The sequence below is a fragment of the Dermacentor silvarum genome, chromosome 8 (assembly GCF_013339745.2).
Source record: "Dermacentor silvarum isolate Dsil-2018 chromosome 8, BIME_Dsil_1.4, whole genome shotgun sequence".
NCBI classification, from domain to species: Eukaryota; Metazoa; Arthropoda; class Arachnida; order Ixodida; family Ixodidae; genus Dermacentor; species Dermacentor silvarum.
The window spans coordinates 63,075,914-63,097,830 of record NC_051161.1 but is presented as its reverse complement, the minus strand read 5'-3'; the positions used below and the strand labels follow the sequence as shown (position 1 = coordinate 63,097,830).

The 21,917-nt window shown below is 49.0% G+C and overlaps 1 protein-coding gene across 2 annotated transcripts in view; it reads left to right on the top strand.

The window, feature by feature from the left end:
- The window catches only part of LOC119461323 (metabotropic glutamate receptor 5-like), a 390,655-nt gene that overhangs the window by 163,221 nt on the left and 205,517 nt on the right, over positions 1-21,917 (top strand). Inside the window, exon 1 of one of the 2 annotated variants that reach the window (XM_037722590.2) lies at positions 2,490-4,102. The exons of the other annotated variant lie outside the window; for it this stretch is intronic. The gene's annotated coding sequence lies outside the window, so the exon portion shown is untranslated. Of the gene's footprint in view, positions 1-2,489; positions 4,103-21,917 lie in introns of those variants that run through there. 2 annotated transcript variants of the gene reach the window in all.

Sequence of the window (21,917 nt, the reverse complement as noted above, 5' to 3'; positions counted from 1 at the left end):
CCCGCACTCAACGGCAAGATCTAATAACGCGCACTTTCATGCCATATTGAAGCTTATATAAGAGCTAGAAGGCGTTGAGCGCGCTGCTGAGGTTCCTCCGGACAAGCGACCTGCTTGAACGACTGTGACACTCCCGAGTTCCTTTGTGTGTGTGCGTGTGTTTGTGTTTTTTTCCTGATCACCCTCTCTTTCTATGTGTGTGCATTTTTGTTTATCTTTCTGTCTCCCCTTACCCCTTCCCCAGTGCAGGGTAGCAAATTGGATACCTACCTTCCGGTTAACCTCCCCGCTTTTCCCATCTCATTTATATATATATCTCTCTCTTTTGATATTACACTCCTGTGCAGTAGAAGAATTCACGAGTGGACATGTTGATACACTCATATCATGAATTTAAAAGAGGGAAGTATACAACGGAGAGCTGAGGATATAAACATCGCCTGTTCTGTTGTTATTCGGCGCTTTGTGTTGCATCTTTCGCTCTGCATTCTTCGTGATGCTTGTGAGACAACATTTAGAATCATGTGTTTGTTGGGATGATCTGATATAGAGAGAACACTTTCGCATGTTGCGATGTTCCAATAAACTTTCCTTTTAATGCTTTAGCATTAGGAGAGTCAAAGATTTCAAAGAATGTCCACCTCCATTCCATCTTGTGAAATGGGATGTACACGGTCGACCACATCTAAGGTGAACACCTCATTAGTATTCAATACATCATAGAAGCTAATGTTCAGTATATGATTCGAAAAATCATTATTGTGTTTATCGACTCCATGATTACACATCGTATAACGAACATTTCCCTCGTGAAGTAGAATAAACGCTGTAGTTTTTGCGGCTTGAATACTAATGAGGTGTTCACTTTAGAGGTGGCCGACCCTGTACATCGAAGCTGTTGCCGACGTTAGACAAGCACAACCACCACAAGCGACATACATCATGCGCGAAAGCGCATGTGCGTTATTGAATTAAGTGAATTTCTCAAAGTAAACTGCGTTTCAGGATGAAACATGAATGTCTAGGCCAAAATTCAAGCGTGATATCACGGCTAACCCAAAGATAAAGTATTTTAACTTGAAATAACGAGCTTTCCTATGCCAATTAGCTCAGCATTTACGTTGGCAATTCATTAGGCGTCGAGCGGACTACTCGCTCGGATCTCTTTCAGAGGTGAAAGTCACGTGCACAGTATTTTTGTGGGTGCATTTTGTCTGTAATTTTGAGGTTGTCACCAACCAACCGTTTGTCACCAACAAACGGCTTCGGTGGTGGATATTGACAGCGTGCACGATCAGCAACAGAGCCTGCTGGGAGCCGCGAAGCGGCCGAATGAGTATGACCATCACCATCACCAAGAACAGCCAGCAAACAGGCTCCTGGTGCTTAAAACTTGCTCATAGATATTCCCTGTCTTTCATGTGTCGGTTTCCATGATCAGCCTACATATGCGAAGGATTTTCTTTTTCGTGTCGAAAGGTTACGCTAACCAGCAAGTTGTCTTTTTGTCCACTTTTATTTCCCTTTTCATTATTATTTTGAAATTTCAGTCAAAGACCAAAGCTGATTTTTTATAGGCTTGCCGTGACTTCGATTTCTGTTTTCTTCATGGGGCTGTTACAAACAAAAATCAAGTTCCTCGATTCACTTTCTTCTATGTCTTTGAAGTGCCACGTGTCACCTCATAATTTTCAACCATAGAAGACATGAAAATATGCACCTTTAACAAGGGCGATAAGCGGGATGAAGGTATATCTCGTAACAGAGGGGTAATTTGGGCGAGTTAGAACAATTCAGTCATGGTGGCGATAAGCGCACTAAGCAAACAAATGCCAGAAAAACAAAAACGAAAAGAAGTTATCCGCGTTAACCTTTTTAGTTGTTTGTCCTTTGTTTGTGTAGTGCGCTGAGCGCCATCACGACGATACACCTCGAAACGTTGACGCAGTGACTATGGATTTCTGACGCTTAGAACGCGGTCGCGGGTTCGACTACCAGTCGCATTGCCATGGGGTTGTAGATGACTTTTTTTTTTGTCGGCACTGATAAAATCTGGCACGTTCGACAACAATTTGGAGCCTTCCGCTGTGTCGTATCTCATAGCCTCAGTGTATGTATAGGTTTGCAACCTCAAACCCCACCGATAAACTATCGGCAACAATGTGATAGGTGTGGGCTATTGGTCGGGGCTCGTCTGCTGACCATTCACGACGGGCATTGCGCCGGCCGTTCGCGATGAACTCTGTCTGCACGGCCAGATTCACTAACGCGGAACCTGATTGGCTGATGCTAACTCCAGCTTCCGCAGTGCCCCCGCGGATTTAGCGGGGCCTCACAATCTCCGCGACCTTACACCACACGAACGTGTCTCGCTCTCATACGCGTGATAGCGCCAGCAGGCCGCGCGCGCCTTGCGTCACGTGACGAGCGAGACCCGGCATCTCCGGCGACCTTCGCGGTTGCTAGCCGTTTTGGCCGTTTAGCTTTCAGAAGGATGTTGTTAGTTCTCTCAACGCCGCGAGCGTGAGTTCGCTTGTTTATCTGCGGAAGCCACAGCTGACGCCCACGTGGGGGCCCCGGCTGTTTCTCGAGTTACCAGCCCCCGTCATTTTGCGTGCCACGAACGAGTTTCTTTCCGCGGTAGAAGAAAATGGTTGCGCGGCTGGTGGCCTCATCCGTCTCGTCGTTCGTTGCACGAGCTGGTGTGCGCACGAGCTCGTGTTTTCCCACGTGTCTGGTGCAATGCCACTCATGTGCCTCGTTGGAGCAAGGCGGGCAAGGACGCTTCAGGCCCCGTGCCGTATGCGAGCATTGGAAAAAGAATCAGCGGTACTTTTTTTTTCTGTTTTTTGTTTTCTCGACGTGCAAGGAAGCCCGGAGGAAACATATAGTATCTCGGCGCTGGCGTGCGGCTTCCACTGCCGGCCCTGGGCCGTGCGGATTCTCCCGTCGCTACCGAGTTCCTTCACCCTCGGTCCTTCTCTCCCGAGCTGTCGAGGCCAGAAAGAAGGGGAGCGGAGTCACATCCCGTGTTTGTTACGCGTCCGGCGACCCACGCGCTGTATAGCGCCGCTGCGAACGCGATGGGCGCGGACTCTGCTGCGCTTCGGCGATTGCGATTCGCCGAGAGCCTCATCCGCAGCATCGTCAAGCTCATCGACGCCGCTAACTACGCCTAACAGGCTATGAATGAACGATTTTTGAGGAGAGAAGGAGAGAACAGCCTCTGCCTGACCACGGGCTTCGCAGCTTCGCTGCACCACGACGGTTTCGCCCACTGCAATCATCCGGCTAGTTCTCGAACGCACGGAACGTCGTGGCGGTAGCGGAGCAGTTGAATAGCGAAATCGCTCACGGAAGATGCGAGCTGCGGTGAGACGTCCGGAGAGCGTAACGGGAGGCGAAAAAGAAAAACCCAAACTGCAGTCGTTAGGTGACGCCTAGCGCAGCAGCGAGATCTTTCGCCCCGCTGGCAGCGCTTTTCCGGCGTTTGTGAGGCATCCGCGCGACATCGTCACTGTGCAGCGAACGAGCGACGCTCGACACGCGACGACCCCAGCGAGCCCGCCGCCGCCCCGGCCTGACGCCGCTCCCGGCCTCCAAGTTCGCGTTATATAGGCTCCATGTTCCTTGCTGCAAAAGTGTGTGCGTGCGTGCTTCTTGTGTTTTGATTCTCCGGCGAGAACGCAACGTGGTGCGCGCATCGTCTCGTGTCGTTTGCTGCTGAATCTGCGTCTGCAAGGCAGTGCTTGAGCGTGCACTGAGCCGTCTGGCTCGTTCTGTGGTGGTTTCTGCTTCGCGCGGCATCCTTCCATATTTAGTTTCGACGGGTGCAGTTTGTTTTTTCACTTTGAGGCTGTCGAAACCCGCGACGATCTTCCTGTGTGTTTGTGTGTGCGCGTGTCATTGTCCTTCTTATTTTTTTTTTCAACTGTCATCTTTATTACCTGCTCCATCCAACAATTCGCCGTTGACATTGAGTACACCGGGACTGACTTCCTTGACCGTGGCGTCGACGTGAAGTGCCCGTGAAGCATCCCGGCATTGGCCTCAGGTTGTTCCGGCTTACCTTGACCTCGACGAGCACCGGATGACGTAATCGGTGAGAAAGGAGGGTGAATGACGCCCGGGCACTTTCCCTTTTTTTTTAACAAGGATGCTCCTATAGCTCGCTGTGCCGAAGCCTATTATGTAATCGAACGATCGCGTTTAATGGCATGCGTGCTTGCGGAGGTGAAGAGAATAACGATGTCGTTTTCTGTCTTGCGTCACGAGAAAATGAAGTCGTAGGGGCACTAAAGGAGTTTGTATTTTCCGGCACGGGATTTTTTAGCGCACGTGTTCTTAGTTTTCGTCGTCAAAGTTTGAGTGCTGTAATTAAGCTTGTGGCAGTTGCTGAAGCATGCCCATACGTTTCATTCCTTTTCATTTTTCTCCTTTTACAATTATTATTCCTCTTTATTGCTGTGTATATGATCTTGTTATATACTAGTATATGTACGCGTTGCTGGGATTTATTTTGATGTACTTTTGCCCCTCCTGCTCGGGCCCTATTTCGCGACTGCAGTATTCTGTAAATAAATAAATAAATAAATAAAATAAACCAAGACTGAACGGAACGCTTAATTTAGGAACAACACGAGACTGGAGTGGAAATTTCAGATTGATCGTCGCTGCAAATAACGATGATAAGAGAAAGAGAACGCTTGTTGTGGCAACGGAGGTTTTAACGTTGCTACCTTTGTGCAGATTGATTTCTTTTTCTTTCAACAATTAAAAAAAATAATAAGAAAGCGAGGCAGGACCGTTGGGAAAAACAAAGCACTGTAAATAGTGCAGCCCCTGTTACTTAGACATCTGCATGAAAAAGTTTCACACAAGATATCACAATTTCACCCCTTGTAATTTCTTTAGTGCACGGTACATTGCGGGGGGGGGGGGGGGGGGGTTAAAATAAGTGGTAATAGGTTTATTGTGCCAGGCCACGTAGGTCCGACCAAAAGACAACCCTCATGAGATGCAAACGTGCTTCTGTGCACCCAAAAAGAAGAAAGAAAAAACTAAAAGGGAGATGCTATTCGCAGTATAAGAGACAGTGTTTCTGTTCCCCGCTCAACATATAGCTAGAAACCGGAGGCTATCACTGGGCTTGCGGGCTAGACCGGCAAAACAGGTATTGCTATCCTGATTGAATGCGCTGAACAAACGTTAACGTAGCAGTGGACGTGTATGGATCTGCTTAAAAAAAAAAAAAAAAAACTGCGGTTGTCCAGAGTAGTTTAACTTTTATTTCCTGCTGAGTAATGGATGGCACTGATGTGACGCATCTTCTTGAAGCACCTTTCCTGAGTGTGTGCAATGCCCTCGACTGCAAAAGGATTGTACTTTATCGAAGCTTTTCCAGCGTAGGCCATGACGCACGGTCTATATGGACAGCGGCGGAAATTGAAATACCTCACTTTCATGGGACTTTCCCGGCGGGATGCATTGCAATGTCGTCACTTGGCGATGGGTCTGCTGTACTAGAGGTATAGCTTGAGCTCGAACTACTCCGCTTTGCTTTATTAACGATAGTCGAGCGCCGTGGCCGTTCTTTCGTGTTGTCTATTGTGCCAGAAATCAGTTCGGGAAATGCAGATTGCACGATGCGGGCCTTGCCCCTACTAGGTGACGGGCAGCGAGGTAGCGTGATTAAAACGAAATGCGAAATTCATGACGGTGCGTTTATGCCAAAAGGGGTGCAATGTGGTTTGCCCATACAACTAAGAATTGTATTTCATAGGGAAGGGTCGAACCGTTCAACCGGAACACTCAATTCAGGATGTATACTTACATGGCGAATCAGTGAGGCTGTGTGCACGCCTATCTCTTTGTATGGTTGTGGTATTGGACATCGTAAGGATATGCTCATAGGTTACTTGGTTTGACATGACTGCATATGTTATAACATCACGTACGAATAGCGGACGAATGATGAGTACAGATGGCGTTGGTTTGTTCTGTGGTAATCCCAGTTACCACTAAATTCAACTTCTCATTTATGGTTAACCATGCCAGGGTATGTTGATACGCCCAAGCAGACGACTACAAACGCAACCGCGTTGCAATACATCCTAAACAGGTAGGTGCGGGTACTTACCGATGTGGCCCTGTGAGCGCATTTCGCTACGAGCCTGTGTACTTTTCCGGTTTAGAAGTTAAACATCTCTGATTATCCTTGCTCCCTTGCGGTAGTTTGCAACTTTTAGAGTCAATGCAGCGTTAATTACCTCAGCGATAGATAGACATCATACTCGTGCTGCTTCGAATTAATGAATAGTGTGCATTGTCCGGGGAGTCGGTGCAACTTGTACGACATGTTCGCGCAACATAGACGACCACGACAACACAATGTGCTACTTCCATAGAGTTTACTACTAGAATTACTTGGGCGAACTGTGGCACTGCGATCGTTTAAGTATGCCGCTTCAAGCGCTTTAAGTGCATTATTCTTTCTACTTTTTCCTAAGTTAGAGCCTAGGCCAACTGTCGCTACATACGACCAACCGAGTCTCACTGTTCTACCACCAAGTAGTTACGGCCCAGACTAGCGTTGCATGGTATGGAGTCTTACTGAACTATCGGGCTTAGTTTAGTGATCTATCAGATTACAGCCTAAATTGAGGAACAGCACCTCGTCTGGATTGTTATATGTCAAAGAGACAAAGAAAAAGGGCGGTAGAGCCGCTGGCCCGTCCCACAGAAGCAAATGCCAATGAGAGCTAAACGTTAGTTAAGCCACAACCCCAAGGGATCAGCTTACTCTTAAAAGTAAATGTATTGGTAAACAGCCCTCTTTTCCTTCTTTCTACAATCCGTTTTCCTCTCCTATTTCCACGTGGTCAGTGACGGCCTTAGGAAACACGCGAGGCACGCACGATATATTGCTAGGCCATCTCAAACCTCGGCAGCGTCTCTAGCCAGCAAAGGGCTCGGGAGCTGGTGTCACAACACCGCAAGACGCATCCCCCCCCTCAAGATTTGTCCGCGTGGAAAAATTATGAACGTTGGCGGCATCCGGACTCGGTGTTCTCAAGAAGACGTTCTCCGAACGCGATCTTCGCATGCGCACCGCGCCTCTACGACGCCCACTGCAAGTTGTCATTTGACACCACGTGGGCTTTTCTCAGCACTCAAACAAGATCCACGTGGTCGTCGCCCGGACGCTCAGGAGAGTGGACCCCCGCTCCGTACACGCTACACGTGGTCAACATTGCTAGGCCACTCTAAACCTCCACGGCGGCTCTAGCCAGCCAATGACTCGGAAGCCAGCGCCACAACGCCGCGTAAAGCAGTTCCCACTCGAGGTTTGTCTGCGTGGCCCTATTTTGACTATCAGAGGAATGCCAACCCAGTGCGCTCGTCACCCGACCCGTCTCGTCACCCGACACCACGCGGGCCTTCCGACCCCTCAAGAACACGAACGGTTGCTGGCCGGACGCGTAGGGGAGTGGACCCCTATCTATACACAAAACACGTGGGCAACTCGCGACACTGCGAGAATATATACAAAACAATCATGCAGCCCTACACCGCCCATTCTGCGTGTTTGAGAGATGGGCGGCCTAACAGGCACGAGATGCCTTCTAAAGCACGTTCATTGACTCCGAAATAAACAACTGCAAGTAACCATTGCGTTTCCTGCAAAAGTTACCAGATAGAACTCTGCCACTATGTGTCTTCAAGAAGGTGAAATTATGAGGGTTCAGCCAGCACAAGATTCATGGGTATTAATTTGCCTAAAAGAAGTTATTCTGGCTTCGAATGACTTTATGACTTTGAAAGTTTGTCATTTTCAACAATATATTATGCTAGAAATGCAATTATTTACAATGAGTTGTGCTTGTTCACAGAAACGTACGGCCTTCCCGCGTTTACAAAACTATACCATTTCTCCGAAAAATTTTTAAGGTACAGCGTAATAAACAATGGCACAGGAACCTTGGAAGCCTCACAGGCACAGCAACATTGGATCCCCGTTAAAATGGGACGGTGACAAATAGTCACCTAACCTGCTTGATTTAATCAGGTATGCTATACAAGCCGAACCATAGTAGCGCTATAGCTCAGTGGGCAATGTCGTAGCGCTGCTGAGCTTAAGGCCGCAGGTTCCAACCCGGCCACGGCTGCCGCATTTCGATGGGAGAGGAATACAAAAATCCTCGAGTACTGTGCTTCGCAGCTGGTCAAAATTAATTCGGAGTCTCCACCACGCCGTGCCTCATAATGATTATCGTGGCTTTGGCAAGTAAAACCATAAAATGATTATTACTTTTTTCTGCAGCGAAGCTGTCTTTGGCTAGGGATCTATGCATTTTTCTATGCCTTCTATGGCAAAACTCAGCTCCCGAATTTGATGCAAAATCGCTTCATTCTATGCAAAGGCTTATACGTCTCATCACTTGGCGATATGCATTTTCTATAGATTGGTTATGAATAGGCGCCATTTTCAAAATGTCTACACTCTCAGGTAGATAATAAGGGTTTCCGAAAGATTTGCCGCTGTGCGACCCGCGTCGGCCATGTGTGTGCTCGCACGGCCCTCTCTTTGTCGTTGTTCCAAGCGCTTGCGTGCCTAGCTTTCTTCCGCTCTACCGGCGTGGCGGTCCCGTCGCGCGTGTCTAGTTTCCTCCGGCTCCCCGAGGTGGCGGTAGTCTTCCAAGCGAATGGATCCCGCCGATTAACACCGCCGATCAAAATAAAAGTGTGCGTGTGCGTATGTCTTTCATCGGGATGACCGCCGTCGCCGCTCAAGAGAAATAAAACCTGCTCATACCTTTGATATAAATTCTGTCACCTCTATGTCGTGTGCTAAACTGCTTCGCTTGTAATCCACCTGCACAGGAGTGGAATGGCGCGTGACTTTTACAGCGAAGCTGTTAAGAGCTCACTCACTCTTCGATGGTCGCGTACGGCAATAGAAAAAAAAAGTTGTCGCAGTTTCACCTGAAAGGTGAAGCATCAATTGCGATAGCAAATTTCTAGAGAGCTATACGGAGTAATGATAGTAGCTTTATCAGCTGTATAAACTTGGACATGCAGCAGCACCGGCAACACGTTGAACTGTTGTCGACGCCGTCGGCGTTTTGCTCGCGTTCGCACAAAATACGTGCGGCGTTGGTGACTGTTGCCGGAGCCTCTGATATAAATAGGCACTTGGTGACGCAGCTAAACGTCGCCTCCCCCCCCCCCCCCCCCCCCCCCCGCGGCCTCTCGCACGTCGGAAGAAGGCGCGTTTGCTCTACATCTATTGTAAAGGAGGAAAGAGACACCTACTTCTGCAGCCCTTAAGGGAGCACGGCGGCAGAACGCGCGTTTGTTCTCCGCCGTGGGTTCACTCCCCGTGAAAGCGCGCGTCCCTCGCGCCCTTTCAGTAACACATACAGCGTTCGGCGGCGCGCGGCGACGATTTCATCTCCATTGACGTCATACGGAACCTCACGGCGACGGCGACGGCGACGCCGACGGCAGAAATCTGCTTTGGAGTGTCCATATAATTGCTATCGCAATAAAAAAAAAACTCTCATTGGCCGTATGCTGTATGTGCGAGTTTTCAGAAAGCGCGCGAGGGTGAGGGACGCGCGCTTTCACGGGGAGCGAACGCACGGCGGAGAGCAAACGCGACTTTCCAGTGGAAGGGGAGCGGTGGGTGAGGAGGCATCGAAGCACCCTAGACTGCGTGTGCGTGCCCGCTCTCCCACTGCGGCGCATGCGCGCAGCCCTGCCGGCCTCTGCCGCCTGTATACGCGTGCCGCCGACTCTCACTGGGCTCTCGCCCGCCTCTTCCCCAACAGTGTCGACAACGGCGTTTAGCCGTTCCATCACGTAGCCAGCGTTTTGACAGCCGTTGTGTGCGGTCACACAAACAACGAGCACAACTGTTGTCGACGGCGGCGGCGTTTTGCCCGCGTTCGCACCGAACGCGCGCGGCATAGGTGACCTGTTTATGAAGAACGTGCCAACCTTTGCCGTACACCCTATGGCGGTGTACCGTAGCGACCATAAGGCCATGGTCCCTGTGGTCACTAAATAAATGAAAGCCACCGGGTCCCATATATTTCTCATTCTTTAATAGTTCAAATAACCAATTACACCATCACATCTTAATAGTCATAATTGGAAATACATAATTCCCACCATAGTACAGCTTCGCCGGTCTTCCATCTTCACCCCAATGGAAGGGCTGACAGTTTGTTTATAAGAGCGCTGGTGTATAGTATTTTTTAACACGAAAGTGTTTTTAACACGAAAGTGTTTTATTCCGGGGTCCACCAAGACTTCACTGACGTATTTCCGTCACGGAAATACGTCATAGAACATAATACAAAGAAACCAGAAGAAAAAGTTCCACAAACATGCAAAATTTGGGAATCGAACCCACGACCTCTCGGTCCGCGACGATAGATCGCCGAGCGTTTAACCCATTGCGCCACAAACGCATTCGCAGAGAGCTACACAGACGCGCCTTATATATCTAACACTCCTCCGTGTACCCGCGCTCTTGCTCGGGGCGGTGCCGCCGCCTACGAGCAGAAAAGAGAAGTACTGCATTATGACACTAAAGCCCGGGATACATGGAGCGAACTTTCTCGACGAACTTCACGCGTCAAGTAACGACGCGGCGACACGACGCAGGATGTTTGCTGTGTTGCAATACATGCGGCGAACGCCGCCGCGCGTTGGCCGCCGTGTTGGCGGCGGTCCCGGCCGCCCGCTTCGAACTGAATTTGGCGTTGTCCTTGTAGAATTCACTTAGTTGGAAGCAAATGACTGCGTAAACGGCTTTCGCTTAGTCTCAGGCCGCTTCGACGACAGAGTATTATGGATAACCTTGAGTAGTTTTCGAGATCGCTTCTCGTTTCGAACGCGTCTAAGCCTAGCGAAAGAAATATCCGATGCCAACGTCATCTATCGGGGAAGTCGGGAGATAGGCATGACGACAGCATGTGGCCTCTGAGATCAGAAGATTTCTGTTGAAGGTTGTTGTAGAGAGCTTGCACTGCTTGTCTGTTTCCTCGCAGATCAGCGGATATGGGATGTACAAATACAACGCGATTCCTGAGAGATCATACTAGGAACTACTCAATCGGTGCAGAGACATGCAGACACGGCAACACCAACGCGATTGCAGACGACGCGAAAAGGCGCGCGCGCGCGAAACACCAGCATGCATTGCGACCGGAACTAGTGCCTCCTGATTGGCTGTCGTCCACCGCTGCGCGCTAGACGCTTCCGGCGGCGGCGTTCGCCCGACGAAAATGTTTGGACAGGCAGATCGGCTGCGGACGGCAAATTTCTTGACGCCGGCCGTCGGACGTTCGCCGCCCGACGAAGTTCTTCGCTCGGACGCCGGTTATTCGCTCCATGTATTCCGGCCTTAACGCGCACCGACAGTGAACGCTTCGGTGGTCTCAGCACTACGACGCCTCGATGCCAGCATTCGAAGGGACGCTGGCATCAAGAAGCACTAGCAACGCCACCTAGGTGGCGTTCACCGTACTCAGCACAGCGGAGCGTGGCCTCCGCAATTAGCTCTGAAAATGTTTCTGAAGTTGATCGCGGAGGCTGCAATTACGACGCGCTGTACGCGCTGATTTGACTCGGTGACGATTCAGTTACGTGCTTTGTCTTGCGCGTTGTATTAGTGTGTCAGTTACGTGCTTCGTCTTTCGCGTTGTGCTAGCGTGTGCAGCGTAGTGCAGCTTCCATATGCACGACGGTTGCTCATGGTCATCGACGTTGGTAGTCGTGATGGAGGAGACGTGCCACCAGGCGTCAGCGTGGGTGCATCAACGCCTAAGGGCGCTTTAGCCACAAAACACCAATAGACATTATATATCAATGTGCAATAAACATTACACTACTTCTGTGAAGACACGTTTCACTTTCGTGTTCTATACCGATTCCTATATAAGAGGGATCAACCACATTTTTCTACGGCGGCAACCCCTTCATTTCTACGTCCCATTACGCAGGGTAAATACACGCATTGCGTGAACCACGGGCGCGAGCGCCCCATCGCCGGAGAGGAATGAATACGCGTTTCAAGCTTCGGTGCGATGCTGGAAGAATTGAAGAGAGGCTACAGAGAGAGAGAGAGAGAGAGAGAGAGAGAAATTGAAAGTGGGGTTTATATAGGAACGGGTTGGGGGCCTGTTGGCGCGGCGGTCGCTTTCGCGTGATTTCACGCTTCGACAGAACGCTGGCTCGTTTTCCCGTCGATGGCGGCGTTCGGAATGAACCGCCCGTGGGAGTGTGATTGATTCCCGATGGAGAGGTGTGCTGCCGTGCGTCTGTTCGTAACGACCCTGAGAGAAAGAAAGTATGCTCGGCGGAGTGATCGAAGGCATCGTTAATTCGAGTCGGCGATTACCCATTATACTTGCGCATTGTACGGCAATCATATTTGTTTGTGATGTGCATACAGATAGTGGGCGGTCGTTTATAGAGTCTTCACGCAATAGACAGTGTGACGCTTAGCAAGCGTTATATATTGTACAACTTTCGTACGCGCTTGGAATACGCGTGAGAGTTTGTTACTCGTGATAAACCATAGCTGCCTTACAAATGTGGGAATCCTACGTCCTGTAACGCCTCTAAAGTGTGATTTGAAGATAATTTTTACGCGCTTGTAGATCACGCATGCGTTACAGCCACTCTCGGGCATCACGCCTTTCAAGTGTGAGCGCCGTAGTGTTGTCAAGCGTTAGTTTCTGCGCTAAGCGTCTGTCTAAGCTATTGTTGGCTGGTTTGTCAAAACAGCTGTCGGCTAAAATTCCAGTTTTACGGACACAAATAATAGGTGGGCAGTGGTCATATAGTATATATAGTATGTATAGTATGGGGCGCTCGAGCGGGATTCCCTCAGTCTTGGCTCGATCCGCCACTAAGCACTTGGAGTTTTTCAGTTTCCTGTATTGGTTCATGGAATGATGTCTTATCGAGTGTTTACCGTGAAGCCGCTTCTTGCAAATAAGTTTTACTTTGCAAACGTTTCGAGGAAATTTCCTGCTAGAGAGATTTTTCAAATCTTAATGATACTCACGGCAAGAGTGTTAAAGTGTCACCTCTTTAGGCACATAGTAGAATAAACACTATGGTGAAAATTCTTTTGTCAAGATGACAAGCTCGTTCGTGATGTCGCGATTTTTAAGCTACTGGTAGCTCATGGTCAGTCTTTGTGCTCACATAAATTCCGCGTACTTTTGTAGGTAAATATTTAAACTAATTTATTCAAAACAGAAAAGAAAAAAAAAGAGCAAAGGTGGTTTTGCTGTTGAAATATCCTTCTCGCATTTTATGAAATATGTACACTAATCCATAATTATGCTACGAAGTACAAGCTTTTTATTTTGATACAACAAGATGACAGCAATGTCAAAATTGTAGCACGTCCTTTTTTTCCCCTTTTTTTTCGTATTGGCTCTACAAGCGTTCATAACTATAGCACGTAAAATGATGGTGTGTATTGGATCACAAGCTGTTTGAAGAGAGCTTCAACGACACATCTTGTGACGTCAGAAGATTAGCGCGCGCAACGTAGAGCTCGGGCATTTTCTTGAAGAAGTCTTTATTACCGAAAAAAAAACTTACATAAGGGGCACAAATTAGAGAACGCGACTTTATGCTGTCGACGCCTTATATAATCATGTGGTATAAAAGAAAAAAAAAAGATGGCAGATTCCACGCCCTGTGGGAATCGATATTATGCGAACCAGTGGCCGGCCTACCAAGTTAACGAAACGGCCATGAGAGCACCAAGACGTAGGCGGCTAGAGAGATAGGTGGATAGCTCCTCTCAAAGTGCCAAATGTTCGCCAAGAAATGCGTCGCATTTAAAATATGTAGGATAGATATATGACCGAAGCTTGTTCCGCTTGCATGCGGATTGGTAAACTTGTTTCGTGATCAAGTGTAGAAACAGCTTTTAGTGGAGCCCTTGAAGGTTCCGCTGCTTTTGACACACGTTTCACTACCTCACTATTTAGTTTAAGTGGAACAGACAGAATTATCCAAGTTTAGCGTTGTCGTGTCGCTATGGGGAGTACGCGTTAAAGTGGCGCATGATGTGTGCGCTCTTGTTGCCCATCGATCAGCCAGTCAAAACACGACTCACCTAACGTCGAGCCATTTCGAGCACTTCTCAGTAGTAGAACGGGGTCGCGAATATGAGACGAAGGCCATACACATGCCTCGATATACATTGGCGGCTGGCGGAAGTAGGGGTGCGCCTCAACGCGATATGCTTCCGCGAAGCGAGATGGTTTTTGCTGATGCTGCCGCTATCGCTGGAACCCGGTTGTCGGGCGCGTTATAGTACTATAAATCCGTCCGGAAGTGACGTATATCTCGCCGGAAGCGTCGTTTCAAGCGCGCGTTGCGCCGCGCCGCGCAGTCGATGCTCCGGCGACGCCAGGCGTTGATCTTTCTTTGCGCACGCGCATGCGAACGTTCGTGCCTCGCTGTCGTCATCATCGTTGTCGTCGCTAGAGGGCCTGACGTCAGCGGCAGGCGGCCACGCCTGCGGCATTGTTGTCAAGAGTGGCATTGGGCGAGCGGTGGCTTCGTGGACAACACACGGGTTAACGGTCGCATCGTCTGACACTTTTGCGAAAGGAGCGCTTTGAAACGTGGGTGTGATTTGCGCGTGGGGTGTTGTGTGTGCGTGTATGTGTGTGTGTGTGTATGTGTGTGCGTGCGTGTGTATGTGTGTGTGTTTATATGTGTATGTAATTTCATGCAAGACATTCATATCTGAACGAACCTTGACAAATTGTACACATGATTAAGTTGACTACGATGAGTGTGCATAAGTGAACAAGTGTTGCAGGCTGTTTTGCATGTTTTTGCTGTAGCAAAGCTTGAATACGAATGCATATGTACAGAATAATATTACGTGTTTACGTTCGGGTGCTATACACTCATGATCGTGTTGTTCGCAGTATATCGTTCGTTCACCTTAGTTTGGAATACTAGCTTGAAATAACACTCATTACTCGTAATACATATTTCCTCATCGTGACTGCCACGTTTAGTTTACCCTCCTCTTCCTGTTCTATGTGTGTACAGAGGTCCTGTAGTAAATTTTAGTGACGTCAACCACCCCGTTTCATTCCCTAATCTAGAGCGGCACATATGCATACCTCTTTAATTATCTTTCTCTCTCCCTACGGTCTAGAATTCAAAACCATGTATAAAGGACCTAAATCGGCTGTGCCTGGGAGACCATCTTGCCTGTAGCTCTAACAATAACGTTTAATTGGACTTAATTGAAAGAAGCGGCGTGAAATGTCAATTGAAGTCCAACACGCCACAGTGGAAATCATTGCGTGTGTCACCATCCTTTGACGACACTAAAGGACCGTGCGCATTTGCTTAGATCCAAGCTTGTTCCGCCGAGAGAGATTAGTGTGCTGTGTATACCACTCCATATATAAGAAGCAAGGAAAAGGCTTAGGGAGACTCAAAAGTAGAATTACTTGTGTAGAGAATACGCAAACGCAGAAAAGCGCATGCAAACGAAGCGAATTTGCGCCAGCCACGCCTTTCTTGGCACATGCAGAAGGTTGTTTCTCAACATAGCACGTGGTCGTCAAGGGAAATCAAGATCGTCTCATCTAATTTCGCACGCCCGTAACCGGTCGCGCGAAACACTCCTGTGTTGCCAATCTGCGGCGAGAGCGCGACAGCACGGAGCGGAGACGCAAGAGCGAGTAGAATATCAATGAGCCGACTCACTTAAAGAAAGGCGCGCACAACAAAAAACAGTTTCGCCTTGAACAAAACGCATTCCCGTACACGTAAAACCACAGATAAGAATCGGCATATAGTATATACTGAACGACTCGGGCATCCGGCTATGGCCACATGACCGCTGGTCTTTCTCGAGACACTATATACTATACATACGCCGGTGCACATTTCTTTGCCGTAAGCTGCACTTGATTTAAATTTTGTTTTGTCTTGCGTATTCTTTCGTTCTTTTAAACCATCGTATTTCTTACTTCCGCCGCTCTGCTGGTCGTCGCCTTAAATCGCGCCCGGCTTTCCGCGCGCGAACCGGAAGTTGAGCGTCATTTCCGGCGCCGTCTGAGCCCTTTTTTTCCTCGCATTCTATCCATTTTATTCCGTCCGTCTTTTTCTTTTCCACCCACTTTTCTTCCTTGCGTTTTGTTATTTGGAGTTGCTGCAAGAACGGCACCTCACAGGTGCGGGGTATACATATACGACACGAAAATATATAAGCAGCTATATAGAAAGTGCGCGCTGTCGCTTCTTTATCGATATCGACGCACCGCCAGTGGAAAGACTTGCTAAGCCTCGTGCGCTTTGAAGAGGATGGTCCTTGAGCTTGGACGTCGCCCGTGCCGATATATCACGATGGAAAATCCCCTCCGGCCTTCTCGCGGGCGCTATCCGCGATGTGTCAAGCGCAGAGGTCAAGACCTTCCGTTCGCCATTTCTCGGCGTATCCAGGGCAGTATACTACTTATGGATTGATTGTTTTTTTCAATGCTTCGGGTAGGGAGATAGACGTATGATGATGTAGGGGGAAAGGGGGGCGCTTTGGCTGATCTCAAGCTGAATGTTGCGGTCTGTGGCTTAGGCTGGAATACCGCTAAGCCTTGCTTCATGCCTGTGCGCTGTCCTCTAGTATGTTTGTTGATGTTCTCGTTGTTGCTGTTGTTGTTGATTCCTATCAAGCACATGGCTTGTTGCTGTTGTCGTTGTTGTCGCCATCGTCGTCGTCTCCGTTGTTGCAGTTCTTACGCTGTTGTGGCGCGCCGGCGTCACTTGTTATGCATTCCCTCTTCCGTGTCCTTTTCTCTTTTATTCCCACTTCCCTCTCCCCCTGCGTAAAATAACAAACCATGGGTGCGACCCGCGTGACCCGCGCGTCTTTTTCATTTCTTTTTGTGTTGTTATAGCTGTTATTGTCTCTCTTCTACCTTCATTCTTTCTTTCTCTAGGATGAGGAGAAATAAACCTTATTTAAATGAATGAGCCGACGGTGGAATTGTCCGAGGTTGGTGGTTTCCGTAGTCCAGAATGCCGTGGGCCTGAGCCGATAGCTTGGCCCCGCTCATCAGACAAAGCTGGGCTCGGGCTTGTCAGTTGGGCCTCCCACTGCTCAAGGGTTGCTTCGGTGATGGGCGGTGCCGATGGGTAATGCCCTCACTCCCATAATATATGATAGACTGTACTGGGCGCAGGGCAGATGGCGCAGTTGTAATTGTAGCTCGTAGGATGCATTGCGTGCTGCAGGGTGCCGTGCGGGAATATGCCGGTGTGTAATTTCCCGAACATCTCTCCTTGCTTTGGTCAGCCTGGGGCTGACCAAAGCACTACAGACTGGGTAGGAGGACCTACCTACGGACTGTGTAGGTCCTCCTACCCAGTCTGTAGTGGCTCAGGATGTCGGTATATCTTTTCGGGGCGCCATCGTGTGGGTATACCGGGCTCGTGAACCTGGCGGGATAGCCTGGAGAATGTGATGTCGGGCAGTGGCGTGAGCCGCTAGATTACCCGCCAGGGACTCGTGTCCAGGTACCCAGACAATGTATATTTCTTGAAAAATGTCTAGTTTCTTAAGGATTCTCAGGGCTTGTTTGGAAATGAGGTCGTTTCGGTTATTTATGCATGCTGTTTGCGAGTCCGTGATGGCTGTGATGGGATCTTCCTCTCGCTTGCCCGTCGTGGCTGCCAGAGGTGTTGCCGTTTCTTCCGCGGAGTCGATGTCTGGAATGTTCACCGAAGCTGCTGCCACTTCTTCTCCCTGGCCATTGATCACGCCGACAGCGCGGGCCGCTCTGATCTTGTACTTTGCGTGTCGGTGTACCTGACTTCTCTTTTCTTGATCCTTCGTAGACCTTACTTAAGCTTGTAATCTCGCTTGCCTTCTTTCTCTGTTGTATACTCCGGGTGCACGTTTCTCGGGATGCTCGCCACCGTGACCTTCTCCCTCAGGGGTAGAGGTACCCGCTGATTTCTGGATTCATATCCTACTGGGTAGCCCAGTCTTCTTAGCGTGTCCTTGCCCATGCTGGTGAGCTCGAGTAGCGTTATCGGACCCATCTTGTTGGTCTCTGCTAGTTCCTCTCAAGTATTGTAGATGCCCAGGTTGACGAGCTTCTCCGTCGACGTCGTCGGGGGAGGCCGCAGTGATAGCTTGTAGGTCTTTCGTTTGAGGGTGTTCAGCTTGTCCTTTGTCCTTTTCACTGTTCTTGAGACCCAGGTACGGGGGGCCGTGCGTGACCCTACTGATGATCAGGGCTTGTATTAATTTGTGCGCGTCCGGCTCCTTCAGGCCATGCTCTGTTAGTCACTCTTCGCACCAGGTGTGCGACTCGGGTGACTGTCTCCTGCAACTTTTTAACGGCGGCGAGGTCAGCACCGTCCTTCTGGAAAGTGAGGCCCAGTATACGTAGTACGTGTACCTTAGGTATGGTCACTCCATGAAGGGTCAATTTTGGTCCGGTGTCTCCTGGGGACGCTACCCTTTTGTCCTGTTTTTGAGGATTAGGAGCTCCGACTTTCCGGGGCGCACGAGAGACCGCAGCGGTGTAGATAACGCTCGGTCCTGTCGATGGCGTCCTGCAGGGCGTCTTGTTGTTCGCCCGTCGACCCTCGTGCACGTCCACATGGCCAGGTCGTCCGCGTATATTGCGCGACAGATACCCCTGATGTTCTCCAAGAGGTTTGGCAGTCCCCTCATCGCTATATTGAACAGCAACAGGAAGATCACCGACCACGGAGGAGAGGGGGGGGGGGGTTCCTTTCTGCACTATTTGAATCTTGTCGGTCCTGAGGTTCCCCATGCCTACGGGCGTCGATCGACCTGTCAGGAAGTCCCGGACGTAGTCGTACGTCCATAGTCCGCAGTTGGTATGTTGTAGACTGTTTAGCACTGCTTCGTGCCAGCATGGCACTCTTGCGGCGTGTACTGAGGCCGTCGATGACTTTGTCTTTCAACTGAAGTAGAATCTCCTGGGTGGAGAGGTTAGACCGGAAACCAAACATAGTGTTCGGCAGGCGCCCCCCTTCTTCCAGGTAGAGATTTATTTTGATTCTTCTTTTTGCAAGCAAAAAGCTTGGCCGGAACTATTCGCAAAAAGTTCGTAATAAATTTAGAAACATACACCCACTTATAGTCACTCATCACGGGTAGTAACCTGTCAAGATACATGGCATATTAAGTAATGACTCCAAGCTTATGTTGGGTAGAAGCCTCCGTTGACTGTCAAGGGGCAAAAAAGATTTTTTTTCAAGAGTTATCCTGGATCGATAATGCTGATGACTTCTTGCACGTCCGTGCTCTCGAAGAGCAAATAAAGTTTACCACAGGATGTACAATGTTAGAGGGTGTGATGACATTAAAAAACTCCTTTCTTTTGCACGCACCTCTACCCCACACGATAGTAAACCGACCATTCTTTATTCCGTGTTGCTTTGTCAAATACCTGTTATAACTACAACATAACCAGCCACTTTCGAAATTCGCTTAGGCGCCTATCAAAGTGTTTTCCTTCGTTCGATGAAACCGCGCGCCGGCGTCTCAAATATAGATTGCGACAATTCTTATTAAATTATGGGGTTTTACGTGCCAAAACCACGATGTGATTGAGAGGCACGCCGTAGTGGCGGAGTCCAGAATAATTTTGACCACATGGGGCTCTCTAACGTGCACCCAATGCACGGTACGCGGGTGTTCTTGCATTTCGCCCCCATAGAAATGCGGCCGCCGCGGCCGTGATTTGATCCCACGCCCTCGAACTCAGCAGCTCAACGCCAGATGTCTACTACGTCACCACGGCGGATGCGTCGACAAGTCTAGGCGATACTTTATCGGCTCAGACTTAAGTTTTATAATGTTCTACGCTGCACTGTATAAGCAAGTATTGTATGCATTCCTGCGTGTCTTCGGTTGCAGTAAAGAAAATAAATAAATAAAGAAAAAAGCGATACCAGTTATTGAACCAGCAGTGATAAACCACTACTGGAAATAAATGAAATAATTAAGGAAGACAAAATGAATGAAGAGACTATTTATTTGTCCCGATGTCCGTACTTCCATGGTGTTTTACTAGTGCAGTGTCGGTATTGTAACAGCACGGCCGCTGGATAAAAAAAAGGTGACCTTTTTTTTATCCAGCGGCCGTGGTAACAGTATGCTCCTCGCGGTGGCTATGGAATCTCCGGCGGGCAATCCCAAAACAGTTGCGCGTGGTTGGCCTCGCTGGTGTCTTGCTCGAATGGCAGACAAGTGCAAGTTCGCGCCACAGGGCTGTTGCTGCAGTCTTTTTGGTTAGTTTTGAGGTGATAGCGTTAAGGGCTCCGTGTCGCAGAAAATCCATGTCGGTTTCAGCGTCGGCGGCCAAGAAAATCATCCCCAACCACCCCGATCACGCAGGCCCTTAGCGTGGCGCAGATGCGCTGGTGATTTAATTGAATTTCTCAAAGTAAAATGTGTCAGAAACATCGTAAAGTACGACTTATCCACAACATACAGGTTGGATAGCGTCGGATTGTAATTTGAATATACGGGAAAACGTAATTTTGTTACGGGGAAACTCAAACACAAACCCCTTCTCCCAGCATGTATACCATTCATACAGCAGCGCGCCCCGGTCGGAGTTCGTTGAAAAAACACCACCCAGATGGCGCTCGCCTCCTCAGCAGCTGCGCGCCGAGGCGAATGTGCAGAAAAAAAGAAAGCTGCAATTGCCGGGAAGCCTGACAAACAGTTAGGGATCGTTAAATGCTGTCGCGTTCCACTCTTAAAGGCGAAGCTTAAGCGTTCTCCAAAATTTTCTACCCTTTGTGCGCCTGCCAATGTGCAACACATGGCCAATGTGTTTGCCAATGTGCAAACAATGTTTAGTGCAAGGGTAGGGTGAGTAAGCAAACGGGCAACGTCAAGCAATGCATCAGAAAAAAGAAAAACTGCAAAAAAAACCCCTACCGAAACACGACTTGTTTATCATGTTACCCCTCCCTCCCTCGCCCCAATGCTTACTATTGATTAATTTTATTATTGCTGCATTTCCTGTCTCGCAGCAACTCACGTGCGCGCCATACTTAGAAAGAAGACGTAACTTCTCTTTTCACTCTAGGAAGGCCTAACCAAGGGAGCAAGGATTCGCGTTGTTTTATCGACATCACTCAGTCTATATACTGTATGCATGCCCTCTGGCCTCTGTATAGTTCGATTTCCCTTACGAAGACGACAATGTCGCACACAGGCCGCGTTCTTTCTCTCGAAACATCGCGCTTGACTTAAAAGTCTATACAACGCTCATCTATACATTCTGAGGTAGGAGGTTGGGGCGAAGCTCCGTGTTCGCACCAAAGTTTCAGGTCGACCGAGCGCTTCGATTTACGTCGCGATCGATGCATCGCACGCCTTACCGTGTCTTCGTTGAACGCTTGTTTCCATCGGGCACAACGTGTTGCTCCAGCCGAGCTTGTGAAAGTGGTTTTCGCGTCGATGGGGAAGTGCTTTAGTGCCAGAGACTTGGTATTCATTTAAACAAAGGCGTGGCTGTCTGCGATCAATCAATCAATCAATCAATCAATCGATCAATCAATCAAACGCAATACACGGTTCTCACTTTCATTTGAATGCTGAATACTTAAAAACAACAAAAACGAAAAACACGACGCCGCCATGATCAGCGCGCATGCAATCTGGAGTTATGTCCTCCGGACGCCGAAGGTGGGAGAACGGGAGGCGAGTACCGTTATTTCGGCAGTTTGGAACGGGACACTAGCGTGGAATCCACGTACGGAAAGCATAAAAGGGCAATTAAACACAAGTAATAATCTATCATCTTTTCTTTCTTTCTTTTTTTTTTGCGGTGGCCCCCCGGTATCCGGCG